The sequence below is a fragment of the Macrobrachium nipponense genome, chromosome 10, assembly GCF_015104395.2.
Source record: "Macrobrachium nipponense isolate FS-2020 chromosome 10, ASM1510439v2, whole genome shotgun sequence".
NCBI classification, from domain to species: domain Eukaryota; kingdom Metazoa; phylum Arthropoda; class Malacostraca; order Decapoda; family Palaemonidae; genus Macrobrachium; species Macrobrachium nipponense.
Window position 1 is genome coordinate 43,951,129 of NC_087204.1, and position 23,520 is coordinate 43,974,648.

The window sequence follows — 23,520 nt, forward strand, 5'->3', positions numbered from 1 at the left end:
ATTTCAACATCTTTCCTGGTCACTCGTGTCTTTTTCTTTAGGTTATAAAAGGACGAAGAGTAAGAAAAAGATAAATGGGATGCCGCTTCTGTATCCTCACCTAGTACATTAAGTTGCCCTTTGGACTTATTTAGAATTCATTAGTACCAAGATTGTCTGAACTTTGGAGTTTTTCCTAATTATGGCTCTAGTAACAAAGAAAATGTGTGACCATATTTCATTTGCTTTGATTGTTAACCTCTGATTCTCTTTGTGAAAGGAAATTAATAATTGGCATTTGTAATTGTCCTTCGCCTTGGCAAGCGCAATGCTAAGTTGCCAACGATTACTTTCTCTCGAATTTACGTTGGTCCATCGAATACATAATATGTAATATACCCTCGCCACCCTTCATGGCTGCTGGTGCCTAACCATTTACATATCACTCATCGAAATAACGAATCTTGCGCGCGTCTACGAAGCACAGGTTACCAAGATAGTGGTCAGCTGGCATTGAACTTTAAACTGGCGTGACCACTTGAGCACTTGACGGACTCGGTAGCTGTTATCGTGGACTCGTTGCCCCGACTACTCATCCCTACAATCCCGGTGGAGTGCCTGATGTTGTGCACAGACGGTATTTTAAAGTACTGCTGACTGTACTGTTGTTGCGATAGGTAAGGATTTCGTTTGTAACTATATTTCCTTTATTTTGAAACACGGATAACCCACTCGCCGTTTGTTGAATATATCTTTCATCAGGCCTTTGATCCAATCACAGGTATCCTTAGTGAACTAAAATGTGCTTTTTAATTTTTTTTTTAATCCTGTCTCCATTTTGTTGTTTGTGGCATGCAATAAGGTTACCATCCTAACAAATAGTTTTACAAAGCAGGTTCCGTCTCATTTCTTGTAAATGTCAAATATAATACTTCAAATTTAGCTAGGTATTTGGATAATATTACGGAATGAGTCTAGGCTCCTTTTATATTATTTCATAGACATGTAAGCTAATAACATTAACAGATTCATATATATTTAACCGTTTACCGTGTAAAATCTATAGCCTCATATGCAAATTTTTTAGTCGAAATTCACACGTTTTTTTTTTTTTAAATGAAAGGTGAAAATGGGAGTCGTTGACTTTGTGTTGGTGTTCGTCGCTTCGTTCTTGTTGTCAGAACTCTGGGCAACAACAAGAGATGCAGGTGTCGTCGTCACAACCCCTTTAGGAAAGATATCTGGGTTCGAGGAGCACTCCACGAAGGGAAAGCAGTTTTATTCTTTTCATTCTGTGCCTTATGCGGAGCCACCGACTGGAAGTTTACGATTCAAGGTGAGTTGTTTGATTGTTGATAAGAATTGACTAAAATAGTCTCTATTTATCCAAGTGCACATTTTAAGGGAATTTCACGGGGCGACCAGATGGACATTATGACTTGTAATATGGGGAATAGCCGCTCGGCATAAAGTTAGGGGCTCTGGAGGAGCGTTCTCCCAGCGAGGTCATCAAAACGTTTATTTGAAGGCAATAGAAAACATTTCCATTAGCAAAATTACAACTGTAGATAACAACAATTTTAGGGTTTAAGAGGATAATTTCATGTTCAAACTCTGCCACCAAAAAAAAAAAAAAAAAAAAAAAAAATGATAGCCCTTCCCTCGCCCTAGATCCCTCAGAAAAATAAATTTATGACAACTGCTGTTATATAGGTTGAATGACAGGGGAATTTATCAATAAGAAATGTTTCAATAATAAAGAAATTTATTTAAGTGTATACCTTTGTGGTAAAATCTTGAAAAACGTAAACGAAAGAGCAGAAAAATCAATGAACTAAATGACCAAGTTAATGAACTATTTTATTTTGAACTTTCAAAAGTGTGTTGGGCACTATACAGATATTATTTTATTATTTACTTTGATAAAATGCTATGTAATAATAAACTTATAAACATATACTCATTAGTATTTAAGTCAGTTAGATAAAAAGAAAAAATGTCAGCATTAACGAATTCTCCTTGAAGTGAAAACGGACATCAAACTGTACTGCAAGGGTAACTTTTCCATTTCTTAAGCCCTGTCAATTTTGGGGATTTGTCTGGTCGCCCAGTTATAATGTTAAAATATGGACAGGCTCCCAGCAAATCATTTTCCACGTTGTGATGAAAGAATGAAAATTAGTGGAGATATAGAGCACTTCAAACTATATCAGTAGCCTCGTCAGTATCTGTAGCATGCTGGACTTTGTCCTAGCTTTTTTTTTTTTTTTTTTTTTTTTTTGTACCCGGGATTTAAGCTGCTGAAGATCGCTCTTTATGATCGCGTCAACGAATCGTTTTTTTTTTCATTTATTTTTGTTTTTAACTTTAGTATAAAGGATTTGCTTGGGACTACGTGGCCTTCTTTAAAGTCCATTTTCGCTTTCTTCAACAAGTCTTGTAATACTGAGAGTGGAAAAAATGGTTAATGCCGCAAATTGTTTGATCCTGGGAGCTTAGTAGATTTCCGTGGCCAAAGTTATGCCACTTGGAAACAGCAGGATATACCTCTTAGTTCAACAAGATAGTAAAACTAGTAGTTTGTAAGCCAAGAATGATTCAGTGACATGTTAATACAGTGGTCCAAATTTTCTGGAATCATTTGTATGAATAGTGAGAATAGGTAACATAGCATTATAGTTTAATATGCCCGATGACTGGGTAACAGGCATCATTTCGATTTTATAGAAATAATGTTTTATGTTTTGAAAAAAACGTTATTACAAATAGGAAAAATTCGTCATTTCAGAGTAAATATATCGCATGCTAGGCATCGAATATCAAAAAGAAAATTAAATTACACACACACACACACATACTATGCATACATACATACATACTGTGATAAAGCGATCAAAATAACTTGGTTATACACTTACAATCACGTGCATCAGTACCTTACAGCAGCCAAATACTTGAACTTTCATAACAGATAAAGCACGACTGAGTACTCTAAAGGCAACAGTGATCCCTTAAAAAGCTTATTAAACATGTGAGAAATCAAACTAAGTTCATTATAATAAGTGTGAGGTATTCGTATTTGCTGCAGTTAATTAAGGGCATCTCTCCATCAAACAACTTTAACCGTTTCCCAGTTTAAATCACTTCATGAAAATTGGAGGAACAGCACAGTCAATCAATCACTTTGGCATGCACACAGGCTTAATCCTATCACTGGCGGTCAATAACTGAAACACTATTATAAAAAACTTTAAATAAATAAATTTATACGTGGAATTCACAATCTTACTGTTTAACAAAACATTGCTATTGCGCTTCAGTGGCGTGGTCGGTTTGGTCCTGGCCTGCCACCTCGGTTTCAGCGAGTTAAATTCTCGGCATTCTATTGAGGGGTTGAGATGTGTATTTCTGGTGATAGAAGTTCATTCTCGACGTGGTTCGAAAGTCACGTATAGCCGCTGGTCCCGTTGCTGAATAACCTTCGGTTCCGTTGCAACGTAAAAACACCATACAAACAAACGAAACTTTGCTATTACTTGAAAACAACACAAAATGTAATTATTCTTGAAATAATTATTAAACAAAATTAAAAAAAAAAAAATGAATTTATCAAGAAACTAAATTAATCAAGCAAAATTCAAACTATTAGGAGATATTAGATTTGAAGAGAAAATATAAATAAATGCAAATTAATTCAAGTGTTAAAGTGTGAAATTAAATCAAGTATACAATACTAAATCACTAAGAGACACTTAAATTAATCAAAGAAAATGTGAATGCAAAAACATGAAACACAAAAATGTGTAAATGTATAAAAATTTACCAAAATAAAAAATTAAAAAGAACTAAACAAAAAGTTCAAATTAAAAACAAAAGTACCACATGAAAAATATTGTAAAATAAAAAATGTTATATGTTATATTTTTAAGTAATGACTTAAATTGCAAAAATATCACTTTACCCTTCTGCAAAATTGTTACCAAAAGATGCCTTTCACAATATCTTCAGCTGCTTGCATAAAGCATACTTTATAGGCCTGTAACAGAACACCCTAATAAGCTCTACTATCGAGACTGGACACTGTTATAACGGCATAGATTTTCATAAATGTAATCCCTTAAGAAATATATGTAACTAACAGTAAGAGTAACCAGGTAGAAAATCTTTATTTTACTTTAAAAATTAAAAACTCTAAATGACGTCATGGAATGTTTTAGAAAGAAAAGAAATGACGCCACTAACTGAAAATGCTTTACGAGATATTATAGAGAATCGTTTTTGGGCCAGGATACAACAGTGTTGTAATCGACTGAGGTACGTTCTAGAAGCAGCTGAACGAATATTACGAAATATTGCCGATTTCCATGTGATTTGGATAAAAGACAACGGTGAACCATATGCCTTCATACTTCACGCGGTTGCTGATATATATATATACATATATATATATAATATATATATATATATATGTATATATATATATATTATATATAGATAGATAGATAGAAGCTCACGATGTTTCTTAAGTGATGGCAGGTTTACAAAACAAAACAAAGACCTCGAGTCTTCCTATCACTAAGTGACGACGAGTTATTCGCAACAAAGTCAACATGCGCTAATAACTGACTGATGAAAACTCGAACATCTGGATTGGACAAAGATCTCTCTTCTCATTTTATGTTATTCTAATCTTGTGAAATCTTGACTTACAGTTATTTACTACAATAACATATCAATAATGGGAGGGATATACATTTTACCATGCGATATTATAATAATACATACGTACATATGTGTGTGTGTGTGAGATAATTAGTTTGTTTATTTCGGAGAAGAGAAGGGACCCACCAGTTGTTGATGTGGACTGTATACTTCAACTTTGAAAGAGAAATTTATCATTTAACTCAAGAATGTCATCGTGTCAATAGCACTGACAAACAGAGGGCTTTCCATGGCTGAATAAGAAATTACTCCTGATCTTAGTTTCCGTTTTAGGAGCAGATGTGCAGCACCTTTTAATTTCTGCCTGGGATCCAGTATACATAAATAGTAATTTTTGGAAGTTATGGATCCATGTAGAGTTGATTTGATCGGAGGAATTTTATGCCGCTTATGATGTGTCCAAAGTGGTCTTTTGGTGACAGTTTACTGTAGTATTTGGAAGAGAAAAGTATCCTAATACAGATAACTTCATAAAAGTGGTCCCCTTAGAGCCGAATACAGAATGCGACCTGCGTATATGGGAAGTCGAGGCTGAAGACTGGAAAGCGTGAAAGAAACCAACATTTGCCAGTTTGCTATCAAGATATGTTGCATGGTCATGGAATTCAGATCTTGAACCATCAATAAGAAGAGTTAATTGAAAAATGGAGTTGTTATCTCCTGGTATTGATGCTACTCGGAACACTATGAGACTCAGGAGTTTAAGGAATAGGTCACTAAACTCTTTGATTTTCTTATGTTACTCCATTCCAAAAGTTTAAAAGTACTGAATTTCTTATGTCACCTGTACCACGCTATTTTGAAAAGTTTGAAAATGTTCTCTGTCTTTAGGAAATTTTATTTTGATCGTCTATTCGTTTATGCCTCACCAATATCATAACTATGAGAAATAAATTATGGAAAACTCTTCGTTAGTTATGTTTTATCCAATTGATATTAGTTTGAATGCTGTTTTATCTTAAGAGTTTCATTATTGAATGATGTTAATTATGATTTCATCACCCCCAGAGTTATTTATTGTATTTATTTTCTGTTCCTGTGCACTTCAAGATTTAGAAAATTCGTAACTGAACGCTGCACTTTTATACTTGCTAATAAAGCTTGAATAAGCTGCAGTACTACTTTTTTCCTCGATAATGTGCATTTTGAATCAACTTTTCATTTATAATATGCAATTAATTTTCGTTGTTTCAGGACCCTGTTCCTGTCGAAAGTTGGACTGGTGTCAAGAATGGATCGGTAATTCCTCCACCATGCCCTCAAATACCATTTATTGCAGCTACATTGAGGACTCCAAGATATATTGGAAATGAAGACTGTTTATATTTAAGCATATTTACCAACAAGGTAAGTTACAGTTTTGGAAAAATTGATGTATAAAATCAGATGAATTTTGAAAGAACAAAACGTATCATTTGACTAGTCAGAAGAACTTCCAATTGTCGTGACTTTCGTGCAAGTACCTTCATTATGATGTCTTTTCCTTCCCTGCAGCCAAACGAAGAAGCCGCTGCCTTACCAGTGATGGTTTTTCATTCGGCGGAGCCTTTTTTTCTGGCGGTATCGACCGATATTCCCCATACGTGCTCATGAATGAAGACATTGTATTCGTTCTTATTCAGTATAGGCTTGGAATTCTAGGTGGGTATTTGTTTTTCTGTTTGCACAACACACCCGTGTATATGCGCATGCGCTGTGCACTATTGTGTATAGACTTGAAAACATATGCATGCAATGAAACATATGACTTTAATGCCCTTGCACAGCCATTCCCTTAAGTAGCTGTAAGAAAATTGGACTAATCTGCTTTAATAAAAATTTTTTAATAATCTGAGCAACGCGTAGTGTGTCCACACAGGTTTTCTGTCCACCGAAGATGACGTCATCCCAGGGAACTTTGGTATGAAGGACCAAGTGTTAGCTCTGCAGTGGATACAAGAGAATATTTCATAACTTTTGGTGGTGATAAAACTCGTGTTACCATATTTGGAGAAAGCGCTGGTGGGGCCTCTGTTCATTTTCATGTTCTTTCGCCTTACTCCAAAGGTATGGTAAAGCTAAAACTGAAATTTATTAAAATGCTCCTTGATGAGACAAACTGTGGTTCTATGACATGTTTATAGTTAAGAACATTATTTTCTTTTAAGGTTGACTCTGTTGATCAACCAATCAGTAAGTAAAGTCAAACAAAAATTAATACCGATGATTTCATCCTAACTCGTCAAGAAATTAGCTAGATGAGGATTAGGAATTGCAGTGTTCCTGACAGACATTCGTTTTGATTACTGTCAGGCTTTTTTTTCCTCTCACAGGGCTTTTCTCAACGGGTATTATGCAGTCGGAACATTATTTAGCCCTTGGGCTATGGGGGGTGCTTTGAGAAGTGGCCACGTACACTGGAAACGGTTCAATTGTGATGGCATGAGCGCGCCCAGTGAGCAGTCCAGCGAATCTCTTCTTTCTTGTCTTCAAAGGATTGATGTTTTGTTAATCTCACTCTCAGCCTTCAGGATCACATTGTAAGTATTATTGTCATAAATGAATTTGATCATAGTAAGTTTGAGAACGTTCAGAGAAGAATCCTTACCAGTCAGATTAGAATTATTTTTAACGTAGAAGTGTTTTAAAGCAAGTCATCAGGTCATGGATCTCTGTTATAGGTTCAAAACCAGACCTATGAACATGAACAACAACTCTCAGGCCTGCATACCGCAAACATTTTTAATGGCAACCAAGAAATAGCATCATTGTTGAACAAACCGTTTTATTTATCATGTTTAGCTACTTTGGTGTTTCCGAGAGCATTGGTTAGCGAGAGTTTTGAAAACACGTTTAGCAAATATGATTTTTCCAGCCGTGCTTAACTTTATGTAAACAAACAGACGATTATAAAGGCAAGGCCATCTTTTATTTTTCTGTTCTTAGAGAGGAATTTTAAATAAAGATCACTATAAGAGAGCAATTTTAATCTCTTTGAGAAAAAAATTGTTCTTAAATGAAAGACATTAAAAACACCTGCCAAATCAATAGGCATTCGTTTTTGAATAGTGTGCTTGTCATGGAAAGTCTCCTGAATGTTATTATGGTCTTACCTGATAAGGTAACATTATGTCATGCAAAATCATCGGGACATACAATATTTTTCATTCATTCCAAGGTTTGCCAGTTATCATATTGTGTATGAATGACTAATATCTAGTAAACATTTGGTATGAGAAACAGTAGTATTCATTTTCGTCTTTTTCGTACTTGATATGCACACTCATTTTCTTAGAGATCCAGAAGGTGTTACAGTCAATGGTTAATTGATATGATGCAACGGGGGGAAGCAAGCCTGTGATCTACTTCATAGGTACTGTTAAGAGAAGTTGCAGTGTGATTTGAAGCAAATATATCCGTGAGCAGCAGCTAGAATATATGAATGGGCTAGAGTGTGATTTATTCAAATTCACAGACGAGTGGTGTGGGATCTGATGGCGTTAATCTAGTAGGATAGTAATGTCAGGAAGGCATTGGCTGTTGGGAGTGGAATTAGTGGTCAAAATGCACCAAATACTAGAGAGTGGAATACGCGTGATGAATGGGACCTCCAACAAATAGGAGCCTTTAGCTACAGGTAAGCCCCTCAAAGGGAAAAAGTCTTCATAGCTCACATTGTGGGGAGGTGGACTCTGTTTGAGCGATGTTTGCAGTTTTCACGGAGATGGCTGGAGAGGATTTGGGTCTGTAAATCTAAGTTAGCATTTGGGAGGGACAGTAACTGGGCAATTCTTAATGGGTGTTAGAAGATTGCTTGCATGGAGAAGGGAGATATTTTGTATATCATCAACTACTTTCATATATCTTTCCCTGCAATGAGAGAGAGAGAGAGAGATTACAAATATTTTATATACCCCAGTTAGTGACGTGACCCTCGTTCTGATACATCCCATTACGGCCGGCAGAATTTCTTCACATTCTTCCATGTGGATCCAAGGCTTTGTCGAGACATGCTTATCAAAAAAGTGTGACGAAATCGAGAAGTTATCGTGGTAAAATATTCAGATTTTGCATAACATAATTAAAAAGTATATAACGTAGTATGAAAAGAAAGAGAGAGAGACTAACTTTGTCGTTCGAAGCTAGAGTTTTTTCCCTATTATGTCATCGCCTCGAGTTTAAGAGACCCTGAAGTCTCTGCTTTGTTTTCCAAACCTGTCAACACGTTTGATTAGAGATCTCGAGATCTCTGTTGTGGTTCGGATTCCTGTCTTCACATCTGATAGGGACTTTTGCTTCGATCGAGTAACCCTTTGTTGATCATAGCATGTTCATGACTCGTTTCATACGCGTACATCTTTGGCGAAACCCACATGTAGATTTCACGATTTTTCTGCAAAATTACGTCATATTAGAAGCTTCTAGAAGGATGGCATCATCTTTTGCATGCCCAAAATGTTTTGTGTGAAATCCACTGCCCAGCTCCCGTTTGAAATGAAAGCAGACATTACAGACTTTTGAATCCCTGGCGTTCAGACATCTCTCTCTCTCTCTCTCGCCATACTTCATACTGACGTAATGAAATTGGTCACTTGTAACTTGTAGATTTCAGATTTGAGATTTCTTAGAGTTATTTAGTATTATTTAGTGCTTTTTGTGGAATCTGAACAAACATTGTACAAGTGTGTACGCGCCTTATTTATTTTTTTCATTTGAGAAATATTGTGTGTGAAATTGTGAAACAAGCTGCAGCAGATAGAAAATTTATACCAAGTTAAAGTGTTATATTATTATTAGTTGCAACTAATAGTTACAATGGTTTAGAGAACTAATAGTTACAATGGTTTAGAGACTAATAGTTACATTGGTTTGAGTGAAATGATTTAAATTTTTACACATTGCAAATTTTTGTGTTTTCTATTTGTTTGTTTTAATTTTTTCTTATTGAAGTGTTTATTTTTTTGTGCATTATCCATTTTTTTGAAGTGTCTGTTTTTATTTTATATTCTGCGTTATTGGTGCTTTTTTGCAATTTTGGTATTTTCCACATTTTTCTGTGTTTTCATTTGCATTCCACAATTTGATGAACTTAGTTGTTTCATTAATTAATCGTTGCACATTTAATTGAATTTAACACTTGTGAATTAATTTGCATTTACTTAGAATTCTTTTCAAGTTTCATTGTTGTTTAGCACTTGTAAAATTATTTCCAAATTTCAATTATTGCCTAACACTTTTGAATTTCAATTGAATTAATTTTCTTGAATTTTGTGATAAATTGATTTTTATTTAATTTTACTTAATTAATTCAAGAATTAATTAAACTTTGCTTTGTTTTCAAGTAACATGTAATTTTCCCCGATATTGTGAATTTCACTTATTAAATAAATTTTGAGTTTGATAATAAATTTTTGTATTTAAAAATTTTATAAGTGTTTTCTTGTACACAGTATATTTATATGATTTGCTTAGGTAGAAAGTGAGTTAGAACCAGGGAAGTACTTAGACTTCTGAAATCAGAGAAATACTTAGACTTTTAAAGTTGTTGATGGAGTGATCCCCTTTAATTAATTTAATTACTTACAAGATTAGCTCACACCTGTTTTAATGAACTTAGTCTGATTTTCTGCAATACTGGTAAGTTGTTTAAGGGATCACTTTTGCCTTTAGAGTATTCAGTCATTTAGTACCTGTGATGAAGGTTCAGGTGTCTGGCTGTTGTGAGGTAACAATAAATGAATGATAAGTGTAGTAACCAGATACTTGGCACTTTGTCACAATATATATATATATATATATATATATATATATATATATAAATATATATATATATATATATATATATATATATATATATATATATATATATATATATATATACTACTGATGAAGTGGCCAGAGTATCTGGTCTGGACACCGTTAATACTTGGGGGAAAGTGGCCAAAGATCTGGGTCTGGACACCATTAATATTTATTAACCCAAATTGCCAAGTATCTGGTTACTACACTTACCATTTGTACTTGTTAGAGCAAAAGAGACTTTTATTCCTGGGGTCTGGGACACCTTTTATACTTGGGGCACAGTTTGATCAAGTAACTTGGTTATTGCTTACCCTCAACTACAGCCAGGACACCTGACCCCTCATCACAAATACTAAACGACTGAATACTCTAACGGTGACAGTGATCCCTTATAGAACTTAACCGTCAAGAAAACAATCAGTCTAAGTTCATTAAAATAGATGTGAGGCAATCTTAATTAAAGGGCATCACTCCTTCTGCAATTTCAAATCTGATTCATTTGAGGGAAAAGCCACAATTTCCACTCTATATTCGACCTAACGAAAATAAAGTATAATACTGGTGGTATAATAAAATGTTCATAAAAATTTTAAATAAACAAAAATTTTATTTCTAAATTCAAAATTATAAGTGAAATTCACAATCTCAGGGAAATTGTTATTACTCGAAAACAAAAGTTTAATTAATTCTTGAATTGATTATTAAACAAAATTAAATAAAAAATTTATGAAGAAAATTAATTAAATTGAATTAAATTATAAAGAAATAATTAAATTTGAAATGAAATTTTATTAAATACAAATTAATTCACAAGTGTTAGATTCAAAGAGTTACACAACAAAATATTATTCAAACTAATTAAACACAATAAAGAAAATGCACAATATGAAAACAATTAAAGCATTGACAGTACAAACATTAAGCATATAAAATGGACATGTCAAAAGAACAAAACAAAAAGAAAAATGCATTAAAATAATAGTTTTATCCAAACACTGTAAAATAAAACCTCGAAGTGCACTTCAAAACCATTTGTACCTTTATATGCAGTTGCAACTTCTCACTCAAAAAGAAAGGCCTGTAACAATCTTCAGCATCTTCAACACTTTCGTGGGCGCCCTCACAAAACTAATAATAATAAACACTATGCTCAGATTCCACAAACAACACATACATTAAGACAATTATTGAGTGACCAGCTCATATATAAATGTGAGTTACATTACGTTAATGAAACAGTCTCGCGAATGAGTAAGTGAGAGAGATTTGAGAGAGAGATATTCCTCCCTAATGCACGCAGCCAGGGATCGGAATCGAATGAATTGCCCTTTCTCTTATGGCGTACATATATTCGTGAAAAAGGCATACCAGGTTGCGTAATGTGTTCAAGACGTAAACATAGTTTGATCATCTCCAGGTACAGCTAAACCACTACGAGTCGATAAGCCTCCTTCGATAAATTAAAAGGGATAAGAGTTAATTTATTAGTTGCCTTCTATAGGGACCATCGTTCTCTGTTGCGTTGCGAACATGATCGACCAAATGATTAGAAAACAAACAATCTAACTCCGTGGTTTGAAGTACAGAATGACGGAGTTGTCCTCACAGCCAGAACAAACCTCCTCTCTCTTTCACTCTATTTGCTTTGAAAGTATGTATATGTTACATTTCATCAATGAATTATACGTTATTTAAACATATTATCTTTAGAAATGGGAATCTGAACATAAAAACTTACATTCTACAACATCATACACAGCTTCTAGGAGGAATTATCTGTACTACAAAAGCCATCATATAATGATACATACATGCATACATACATAGTATATATCTTACAAGTGTGTAATGTTAGTGAATCACATATCATGTCTTGCTTGGAGACAGGCTGCAGCTGTAGGGGGAGCTTTCTTGAGTGAAGGAATTTGGTATGTAAGCGGTTTAACGGAGAGACCGCTCGTCTTGCCGTCAGCATGTACATTCGTTTGTACGGATGTTACAGGTCTAATTGACCAGGCACTTGCGAAAGTCACATTCCTTTTGGTGAGAAGAAAGAGGTCAGTTGGTACACGTCAGGTGTCGGGAGAGAACACCCCCATCGTAAAGATGGGTTCTATTCCATGGTACTAGAGACGGGATTCTCTAACCTGACTAATATAATGAAACTATTGACATTTTGGGTCTGGGAGTGAATTCATAGTCCGGAGGGTAGAGCGATAACTTACTAGTTTTCCTTATGGGCAGATTTGGGTTTTTGTCATTATGACTTGTTAATTATTTTGTTCTATTCTATATTCATCTGCTTTGGGTAATAAATAGTATATTTTTATACTTACGCGATCTTAATAACCTAATGACATGTTTGCAGACAGAGGGCACCATTGACAACAGGTAAGGGTTTCCAATTTGTGTACCTTTAATGAAAGGGTGGTAAGATATACATACATACATACATACCATTTTTAAGTTGAATAAACGCATTCACTGATGACTCAGAGATGTGCTTCTCAAAACATGTCTCTGTGTTTAAAAGAATGGAATAATTTTTCTGTTCTTTAGGTTATGAAAATATTGTATGCAAGATATGAACTGTAGAGATGTAGAAAACAATGGCCACACTGCATTGTTGTTTTATATATATGTATATAAATATGCATAATATAAATATATATATTTGTATGTATGTATGCATGTTTGTTTGCATGTGTGTTTAGATAGACAATTAGATAGACAGATGCTTGTATCTGTACTTTTCCTGTAAAAAAAAAATCGAGATATTTCGATTTCACTTTGAAGATTTTTCATGTATTTGAATCGCTTCGTATTCGTTTAAATCCTTCAGCTTCAAGGATCCACTGTTCTATTAGTATTTCATAATGTAGTTTATACATTCACCATATCAACACACAAAAACAAAGCAACAAAAAACAGTACTTTAATCTCGAAAGGCGCCAGTGCCTCTGAAATACAGACTTGGCGTGTGACGTGATGCTGTGCACTTAAAGATTTCGAATGAGTTTCTTCTCTAATATCACAATAGTATGTTAGAAACTCTGGAATCTTTACTTAGTTTGTCCTTTCTGTGTAACTTTATTACTGTTCTTTTTATGTCTCAGCATCAGATTTCCTGTAATATACATTTATAATCGTTAAATGACTTGCCCGTTTGTTCCACTGGAAAAGAAGATTTATTGAAATGAACCCTTTTTTCCCTTCAGCACTGGAACTTCAATCCTGTCCTTATGGGTCCAAGAGTGGACGGGGATTATTTACCAGAAGAACCAGAAATCCTGGTGAAGGAAGGCCGGTACAACAAAGTCAACCTTATTTCAGGTGTTACGTCCCACGAAGGAGCCCTCTTTGTCTTTCGTGAGTATACGAAGTTTGCGTTTAAAAATGACTAGTTATTGGTGTCGTAGATTTTTATAGGTTTATAGGGTAACTCTTCTTTTCTTCATTTCATACTTGTTGCAGTATAATCTTTCCTATGATCCCCTCCTTATATGATCCACTTCTTACTTTATTTATCATCTGTTATGCTTCCTTAACACTTTGCAGTTCTATCACAACTAATGAATATGCAATGCATTTCGAAAAATGTAATTTTCTAACAAAACTAATAATCTATAGTTCATCCAGTGGAGACAGTCGGTGCAACACTGTGCTTAGTAAGGCCTTAGCCGTAACGCATGCACTGTATATACAAATTTTGGCAACTACAGGCATATTTTGAGAGAGTACAAAAGCATTCTAGTAAAGCTAACATGTCTAGCCGTATCTGAATATCACCTGAAAGACGAACCAATTGTGTCTGGCATGTCCATGTATTGCCTGATAAGGAATAAGTTATGCATCAAGAGTGGTCACATTGACAGTTGAAAAGGCATTCAGATATTAAAACCGGAATATCTTCAGAGTTAGAAGGACACTATCATTCACTTACGGTGGACATTAGATTTTGATTATATGAATGTGTTTGAGACTTCTACCTTCGTGTCTAATGTTTGTCAGTTTACAGGGAATTCAACAAACTAGGCCTGCCAACAGCCATTCTTTGAGTTTTGTTAGGATTTAATTAACTTCATCCCCATTATTTACATCATAAATTGATGTTAGTGAATCCCTGTCAACAGATTGTGTTTGACTGTTTTACAAGCCAGTAGTCACTGTCTTAGATAACGGCCACTCTTGTCTTAATTTCAGTTGTACAGGTTTTTATCCTTTGATAATTTTCCTTAGTAACGATGGGAACCTATTTTCAAGCAAGTTTCATCATCTGTACGATAGTGAAAATAGTAACAAAAAATCAGTCTAATTTACTCCTGACTAAGATAGTACCATAGCCGAGCACCAAAATCAGCAACTTGACACAGTTTTTAAACGCAAGCTATTCTTCCACATTAACAGATTTCATAAGAAGTTACACGAAGCCAGGTTGGAAGTTTTGGCAAAGTTGTTATTATAATTCAATTGAGTCCCAAGAATTTTATACGTAACCACTACTGATAACTATTGTCACCGTTGGTGATTTAAAAATCCATAAGAGTTTCTTTCCTTGTGAATTACTGTTGTCGAAACCTGCTGGCAATGGCTTCAAAATTCCAAATACTACTGAATACCTTGAAGGAATCTGAAATACATGAATGATGATTTATTTAACATAAACCCATTTCGTATATCTTTCCAGCATTATTTTCGAATGAGGCTCTCAGATATGACCTGTTTGAATAACTTCAAGGAAATGGGACCGGCCTCACTCGATATCAGAGATGGAGATGTATCACCAGCGGAGCTAGCTCAGCGAATTTTCGATTATTATGTTGGTGGTGTAAAAGTCAGTCCTGAAGACGCTGATAATCTCTGTAAAGTAAGTGGCACACTTTTGGTAATCAGTAAGAATTATTATTCCTATATGTAGTCGTGATATGAGACGTATACTGTATGATTTGTACAACAATCTCTTCTTTTGATTCTGGAAGAGACTAACAATCACTAATCCGTTTTTATTTGAGGAAGCTATGAAACGAACATGGCATAATCCGACCTCCAGCTTACTCGTTACCGTGCACAAGATTAAAACGTGCTAAAATCTACAGTCAAATAGAGCCTTCTTTCACCAACGAAAATTAAGATAAATACGCTATATTTTATTGGAAATAATTTTTCTGTACTGTTAACATGTACATAATTTTGTACATTTTCCTTGTAATAAATAAATCATAAATAACTTATCCTAAAATTCCTGTATCTTTAACTCAACGCGAAACACTTTTTCAAACCTTTTTAGGCTCTTCCATAGACCTTTCCTAACCACCCCCAACCCCACAACAATAACAAAGTAGTGTAGACTTACTCCCCGAGTAAGCGAAAAATAACTGTTAGCAGGAAATACACTTCAAATAATCCATTCCTATAATAAGTATCTGGTTCATGAATGCTTTGTATTGCGGTTTCAGTTTTCCGAAGATATGGTGGAATTGTTGTGGGAGTATCTCTAATATAAATGTATTATTACTGTACACTAATACAAAAATAGTTTTACCACCTAATTCAAATGTTTTTTGAATAATTCGGTTACGTATTAGGAAAGTGCAACTGTGAATAGCCTCAATCATTTAAAAAGAGAAACTCATATACCTTTATATATTTTTTAATCCACGGATTTCCTAATACTCAAATAACTATATTAATGCATAGGATATTTAGCGCTAGGGAAGAAAATGTAATTGCATACAACTAATTTCATAGATTATGAATAGAGGTTCCATACATATGTTAGCTTTATGCAAGTGTAAATGATTTGTTGAGATGTTGTTTACAAAAACTTACACAATGATAAGGCACATTTTAAGGTAAAAATATTTGAACGATATATTTATGATTATAATGGTTTTTAACAGGTGAACGGGGACTACATTTGACAATGCCCTACCATTACATTCACGTTATAAGAATATAAAATGTTAAATGACTTCATAAAACTACATTTCTAGGCACTCTGCATTATTTAAGCTCAATTGTTATTACTAAATGTACAAAGACTGAGGTTAAATCTTTCATTAACTTTGTTATTTCATTTTACAGATGTATAGTGACTGGCAATTTTCATTAGGACATGATTTAGTTGCCAAGTTCCACATCAAAAGTTCCCCTGAAGTTCCGATTTATCTGTAACGAGTTAAACCACAGAGGACAACGATCCCTCGGTGATTACTACACAGAGGTGTTTTGGCGAGAAATGTAAGTGCAAATACTGGAGTCAAAGTAACAATTACCGTCTGTGCACACTATACGTTCTGAAGGAATAAGCTAAAAGTCAAGATCTTGTCTAACAAGATTCCATAAAGTTGAATACTTAAACAGGAAAGATGATAGCCCACAGTAAGAGAGAACAAGTAAATAAATACATAGTTAATATCAAACAAATGATTGATTAGCTTGCTAAATCAAGAAATAGTTGCATGATAATTAAATCGATAAACAAAAGTGGACCTCAGCAGAACCTCAGACAAGCATATTGACCAGTTTAACGCTAACGCTAACCAAATTATGAGAGCCAAAACTTGATTTTTAGAGTCTGCGTAATAGGTGCATTTGCTGGCTAAGTCCGTCTTCGGGGTTATGAACCCTTTTCCAAAGATGTTTGTGAGAAACTTTTCCGTATTTCGACTGAGCACTGTTCTCATGTCAAAGGAGGCTTTTGATATAACTTTCGTGACGACAAGTCGATTTAAGCTTTGCATAAAACAGTAAATCCGACGCTTCTCTCCGGTCTCGATTCACTTCAGCACTTTAAGGTCACCGTTCACTGTTTCTTCTGGAGATGTTTGGGTATTGTTCCCAAGAGCTTTGATTTGTATTGCAAAAGCCAAGCTTCAAAAGCTCAAAGACAATGCTTTAAAGTTACGAAATTGAAGCTGAATTGGTCTGATCACTCCTTACCGTTTACTTCTAAAACCGGACTCTTCTCCCTTGCTTTATATTTCCCACATCACACAACTGTTTTAGGCGGGCTTGACCATTTAGGTCTCTTCATTTTATAAATGTTTATACGAAGACACCAGATGCTGAATTAACATGATTGCTATTTCATATTCTAAACGGAAAATAACGGAATAGGTAATATATCATTACAATTAAGGAAAATTACATTTCCGCGTTGATGATCAGGGTAAGGCTTTGATTTCTCCTGATGTTGAGGACATAAGCAGTTGGTTGAAAATCATAAAATTATAACAGTCCAAAAATTCGTGGTATACAACGAAATCACAATACAGTAGTAATAGAAAATGAACTGATATTAATGCATTTAAAGGGAATTAGTAATTTAATACTACTATAAGGTTGCAAGTAGCAGTACAATAATTATCAACTATTTCTTTTTTTATGAAAGACAGCCCATTTCATGATTTAGGTGAAAAGATCTCGCAGATTTTTAACAATGCTTGATGCCAGATTTAGCCACTTTGCTTCGGGTGATGGCCATATAAACCATATCCTTCAACCACAAGCTGCACCTTGGACTCTCAGTCTTGGGTGATGGTTCTCACAGTCTTGGGTGATAGGTATACTACGTGAATTCACTTTCCTTTAGTTTGTTATTTTAGTTTGCTTTCAGAGTAATGTTGACCAAAATAATCTTTACCCTGCTCTTTGCTTTTTACTTTAAAATCTCAAATATTTGATAATCTCTTCCCTGTGATAGCTTCTCTCTTTTAATAGTGGACTGGCCTCTCTCATGCTGAACGGATTTACATTCATTTACTCATTGTACCATTAGTAATGGAGTCAAAAGGGACACATCGTAAAAGCTGGTACAATGGGACAAAGTTTTATAATTTCACAAATTTTCAGGGTTAGTCATGTAGATGACTTATTCTACCAATTTTACCGGGGGTGACACCATATGGAAGCCTCTTGAGAGAGAAGAGGATCTTGAAGTTAAGGGACATTATGACAAAGCTTTGGTATAACTTTGGTGCGACAGGGTAGGTAACAGTTTTTATTTCTCACCTTATGCATGACTTATCTTAAGTATGATGACTGTAATGTACAGTGATGTTCAAATCTCATACGACATGACTCCATGTATTTCGTTCAAAATTCACTAACTGGCAACCAAGCATGCTCCATATTTGTCTATTATTTCAATGCGGAAACGCGATTATTGCATACAATAAGGCCGTAATATGTTTCATAAGAGTGAAATCTGCATATATTTCAAACTGTAAGAAAATGTCACGTGTCGAAAATTTCAGAAAAAACTCTTTTCGAAACATATTCAAAACTTTCGTTCACATATCGCGAACATTTGACCAAAATGAAGTCGTCATCAAGCACCAATTCAAATGTCAAATTAAAAAAAAAAAACAAAAAAATTGTAAATAAAACATTTAATAAGTGCTTCCAAAGCCAGCATAAAATTTGAAATAGTCCTATTTGATTGCATTTTACACCTCGATGCTGAAAAAATGTAAATATGATATACAAAAGTAGAATGCGCCCCCAATATCAACGTGTGAGGGAAGAAGAGTGTGACGTATCATTAGTAACATAAGTAGATCTACACAGTACCGACAATGAAATTATCTTTGAAATATTTACTTATATTTGTTAGAGGAATATTTGGATTTTCGTACATAATTATTTGTTATAATTCTTGAATATTTAAAAAAAAAAATTATGGCATACTAGCAAATATTCGCCTATTCAATTATTCTTTTGTCAAAGCAAGATATTATCCCTAGGCCTAGGTATTAGATTTCTTTACTTTACACTTAACAGTCACATCTCTTTATTAACAATTTCTGACCAGTAAGCAAATGAGGTAATCTACACATTCTTGCACTTCAAGTTACCTTATGAAAGAATAAATTATACATCAAAAGCGAGCAGAAGGACTTTTAAAAATGTAATATTCTAAAACAGTTAAAAAAAACAAGTGTTCCATTCGCCTTAACATTAATACTTATGATATTTTGATTAATAGCCATATTCTCCTATAATCAAAATCATCATTCATCTTTTATTCCTCAAAGAACAGGTAATCTTTTCAATAAAAACATTAGTAACAGATTATATTTCAGAAGGCTTAGAATTTTTTTAGGGCTATAAATAATTTTGCAACATACAGGCAGCTTAAACACAGCCTAAAACTACACGTCATCAAAAGAAACTGGTTATAATTCATATTCCTGTCGTATTCCTCAAAGAACAGGTAATCTCTACAAATAAATTCATTAGTAACAGATTACATCTCAGAAGGCTTAGATGATTTCTTTAGGCCTATGAAACATTTTGCAACATACAGGCAGCTTAAACACAGCATAAACTTCAACATTCAAAGAAAACTGGTTGTAATTCATATTCCTACTTTGAAAATGTTGTTATGACTGTTGAGCTTATTAGGTCTACTGTCATAATGCTGCAGACGTGGTTATGTTGACCAGTCCGAAGAGCATGTTAAGTGTGCTTTCACTGATGGCACTGCTAACCTAATCACACCGCACTTTGAACTAAGCAACAAAAAAAACGTAAAAAAAAAATAAATCAGTTCAAATTACACAGATACGAATCATACCAGTGCATAAAAAGGGATCAGATTTATATAACCATAAAGAAAATAGGGACAGCTGTGAATTCGCAAACTTGTTCGACATGTATGAAATTAGAAAAAAAAAATTTAACACTACTTGGCAACGTCACGTTGAGTCTGAGAATCTGAACGATACAAAAAGAATCATGTCGCATGAGATTTGAGCACCACTGTACATGAAACTATTAAATTTCATCAGAATTACTGCACATTTTTGGCAATGTGATTATATCATTATAAACACCCTGAATTTGTTGAAACCAAAAACACCAGTCCACAGAAATGTTTCGTCTTTATTCTTATGAACTGATCTACTCCACACAGCAGATTATAGTTAAATTAGATATATTAGTATTGATATAACTCGTGTTTTTTATAAAAAAAGAAACTGTAAACATAAAAGAATAATTATGCATTACTATACTGATCTTTCATGACAGAAATCCAGCACCAGACGATCACTGGGATTCACTTGGAACCTGCAAGTGAGGCTAAGTTTGATCATCTCTCTCTTACCCCATCACCCTTCATGAAGAGGATAGGAGACGGGAGGTAATTGATAAATATTGTAGATCTAAAAGACGTAACACACACCTTAAGCAGCCTTATCTGTTTCTCTTCCCTCAAGACATTAGCTTTTGGCACTGAAAACCTCACCTCTACAGTGTCTACAAAATCCAGAAGTCATGTTCCTTAGTAGTTTTTGTTGAGCATTTGGACTTTTTGTTGATTCGAGTAACAAATTTGCATAGGACAGACTTCCTATTAAATTTCTTCATTTTTTAGGTAGCAATGAAAATCCTACTTCTAGAAGATTCTGCGCTCATGCTTTGTTTCATCAGCAGATATAAAAAAGTACATCAAGTCATAAGTAGATTAAGATGTTGATAGTATAAAGAACGTAATTACAAATAAAATGAAAGAATCTTGCAAATTATGAAAAAGATATCGTATCTTGTTAACTTTCATTTTTATGTAATACATAAAAAAAGTGGCTTTTGAGGCCAAAATGATGTTGAAACGTTGGGTCCTTTTGTACAACTTTCTGTTGTACTTCAGTGTCTGAGACCTTTCAGTCAGAGTTCTGATATGAATGCTGGTAAACATGAAATCTAGCTGTATAGTAAACTGAAAGTAAAAGGGGTTGCTCAAATCTAAACCACACAGGGCAGGCATTTTGCAAGCTCTCTCTTGACCAAAACTGTATATAAAATCAAACAGGTCTGTTTTTTTAAATTTATAATTCTTGTCAGCGTGTTTTGTGTTTATGGATTATAGCCTCAGTTATAACGTCTTGAATTTCCATTTTCTGGGTCGATAGATGAAACAGGCAGTGGTTCAATTATACTGACTTCAGATTTGCCTATGTGTCCTTGAACTGATTCTGGAGTGACCACTAGAAAGCCCCCGGAATACAGTGGAATAAATGACAAGTAGTCTTTTGTCTAATCTAAATGTGCATCAATAATCTTGAAAAGCTTTTCTTGAAAAGTATTCATTATTTCATTTTGATAAGATAATACACTTTTTATTTTCTTTTTGGTGGGGATGGGGGTGAAGGAAGAAAAGGCTTCTTCACCATCCTTTTTGTAGGATATAATGCACATGCTGTTTATGATACTGAAGTGGATAGAGATGTTTCTTTCCTTCTGTGAAATCGAGAATTGATGCAAATTCAAGATATTAATTACCCCTTCGTTGCAGACTTCACAGTGAACGTGAAATTTCAGTCTGGTTAAAGCAGTGAGAAAATGCATCATCTCCTTGTGTTGTGCACTGCAATTTTTCATATTAGCGCTCATTTCCATATTTCAGTAATTTTCAATGTGACTAGTTCCATTGTCTGTTATTTTTCATTAGCAAAAATTTGCTCTAGCGCATCCTAATTAACTGAAATTATTACGGAAAAAACTTTTATTTTCAGTTATAAGTCACAAAAGTAGTACTCATTTACCATTGGCTTTCTTTTCCCTGGCTTGAACACGTTCCTTTAAATAGTTACACACTATACGTAATGGATACTTCCTCCCAAGATGCTTGATTGTGAGTGGGAAAATATTGCTATTCACGTGGCTGAGTGAGGGGAGAGATTTACTGTGAAAATTTATGGAATGACCTAATATTAAGAATGTTATTTTTTACAATTTTATGTCCCTTAAGGGTTTTCTATTTCCTTGAATCTTAATGAACTGATTTATACACGATTTTGATCGTTGTCTCTTGCAAAATTTTTCATGTTCATTTATAACCATTGGTGATTTTATATAATTGCATTTGTAAATTGACTCGGGAACCCATATTTTTTTAGTTGGTTTTGTGCATGTGCTACAGTATTGTTTTCATTTTTATAGTGACAATGTTCTTTTTCACAGGTACGGAAATTCCTAGAGAGTCTGCCAACAAAACTGAATTATATCTTGCACCCAGAATCTGTTTCAACAGAGCAACTCCAAACGTTGAGGGAAGAAAATACTGGAGCGGCAAATATCAAGAGTCCAACGGGAAATAAAATATAAGGCAAAAGGATGAGCTGTTAGCAGTCAAAAAGTGTAACAGTGGAAATGCTACCCACCAACTAATAAAAGAGTAAAGCTAAAGACATATGAAGTATTTAAATTTCCTTTTGCTTTGTTGTGAGGCGACAGAGATATGGAAAATGTTCCGTGCAGGATTTCGTCCAGTATAGACCTAAGGGGTATTTCTGTTGAGTTGGGGAAAAATATGTTTTCCCGCGTTTCATTTATTCGGTTTCCTTATACATACTATGAAATTTGACCATCACTCATTTTTGAAAGATGGCCTACCAAGCGAAGACTTTTTAGTGTATATTAACACAAAAATTAAAATTGGCCCTGCGCATCATTTCCAAATTTGTCACTCTGATTCTAGTAGTGTATCTCTAGAGTTTTGGAATGCATTGAAAGCTATTAAATCTGGAGCTGGTGTGCATAAGTGTGTTATTCCTCAGCAACATGAAGAAAGCACGATAACAAAAACCTCAATGTCCTGTGTATTTGCAATGAACGTTGTGATGAACTAAAACTTTTTTTTACATAAACCCAAACTCTCCCAATGCCTTTGTATCTGGGAAGAACCAGGATAGCTAAAACATAACCCCATATATCAACTTCCCTTGCAGATAGAAATCCCATTTATGATCTATTCCTTGTAGTGCAACGACAATTTTGGGGAATAAATGTTGATGATAATATATAGCATGCCACTAATACGTACTCCTAGCAATGTGGCCAGAGTATTGTTTCTTTCACAACAATGGCAGAATCGTCACCAAAATGGCAAATGCGTTGCAATTATCTATGGCATTTCCTTACGTCTAACAAGGCATTTTGATCCCTCAATCAAAGGCATTAATCTCCCCGTCTACCAGATTACTCTGCCCTAGATTATTCTGGAAATGAAGCCCACGACGGAGAAGCAAGTGT

The 23,520-nt window shown here is 34.4% G+C and overlaps 1 pseudogene; it reads left to right on the forward strand.

Annotated features, from left to right (window-relative positions):
• Positions 1-394: 394 nt before the first annotated feature.
• Positions 395-16,703, forward strand: LOC135224152 (putative inactive carboxylesterase 4; annotated as a pseudogene).
• The last annotated feature ends 6,817 nt before the right edge of the window (positions 16,704-23,520 follow it).